Source organism: Corvus brachyrhynchos, unplaced genomic scaffold (assembly GCF_000691975.1).
Source record: "Corvus brachyrhynchos isolate BGI_N302 unplaced genomic scaffold, ASM69197v1 scaffold65, whole genome shotgun sequence".
NCBI classification, from domain to species: domain Eukaryota; kingdom Metazoa; phylum Chordata; class Aves; order Passeriformes; family Corvidae; genus Corvus; species Corvus brachyrhynchos.
The window spans coordinates 1482225-1483260 of record NW_008238365.1 but is presented as its reverse complement, the minus strand read 5'-3'; positions in this window follow the sequence as shown (position 1 = coordinate 1483260).

The following is a 1036-nucleotide window of genomic DNA, read 5'->3' as shown; positions in this document are numbered from 1 at the left end:
CTGCAGCCCCATCTCAGGGCGATCTTTGAACCCTGGTGGCCCAAGTCCAGGGCAGCTGGTGGCTGTCACTGCAGTGACACGACACTGACACAGGTCTGTGTGTGCCCCCCGCGGGCAAACAGCAGCTGGCACAGCCGAGAGGGGCTGGGATTGATGTCCATGTGGCCACCCAGTGAGGGGGACACTGCAGGTGTCCCCTGCAGCCTTTTTGGCAGGGCCTTTTGTGGTGGGACAAGAGCTGATGGTTTAAACTGAAAGAGGGGAGGTTTAGGTGAGACATAAAGAAAGTTTTTAATCATGAGGGCAGTGGGGCACTGGCACAGGTTGCCCAGAGAGGCGGTGGATGCTCCATTCCTCAAGGCCAGGGAGGATGGGGCTGGGAGGTGGCAGGGAGCTGGAATGAGATGGGCTGTAAGGCCTCTTCCAATCCAAACCATTCTGCGATTTTAAGGGATGAAGGGCTGGGATGGAGGCAAGGGATGGAGAGAAGGGATGGAGAGAGGGGCTGAAGGATGAAGGATGGGGGAATGGAGGAATGAGGGGATGTGGGACAGAGAGGAGGTAACAAAAGCACCGGGACACGGGCAGGAGAGAACTGAGGGGAAGGGGTGGGACAGGAGAAGGAGAAGGAGGAGGAGGAGGAGGAGGAGGGCAAGGGGGATGAGGAGGAGGACGAGGAGGAGGAGGACGAGGACGAGGACGAGGATAAGGACGAGGACGACGAGGACGACGAGGACGAGGACGGAGAGGAGGAGGAGGAGGATGAGGAGGAGGATGAGGAGGAGGAGGACGAGGAGGAGGAGGAGAAGGAGGAGGATGAGGACGCGGACGAGGAGGAGGAGGAGAAGGTGGATGAGGAGGAGGAGGATGAGGATGAGGATGAGGACGAGGAGGAGGACGAGGAGGAGGACGAGGAGGACCAGGACGAGGAAAGGGAAGAGGGGGAAGAAGGGGAGGAAGAGGAGGAGGGAGAGGATGGGGAGGAGGAGGAGGAAGAGGAGGAGGAGGAGGGGGACGACAACCACGAAGACGACGC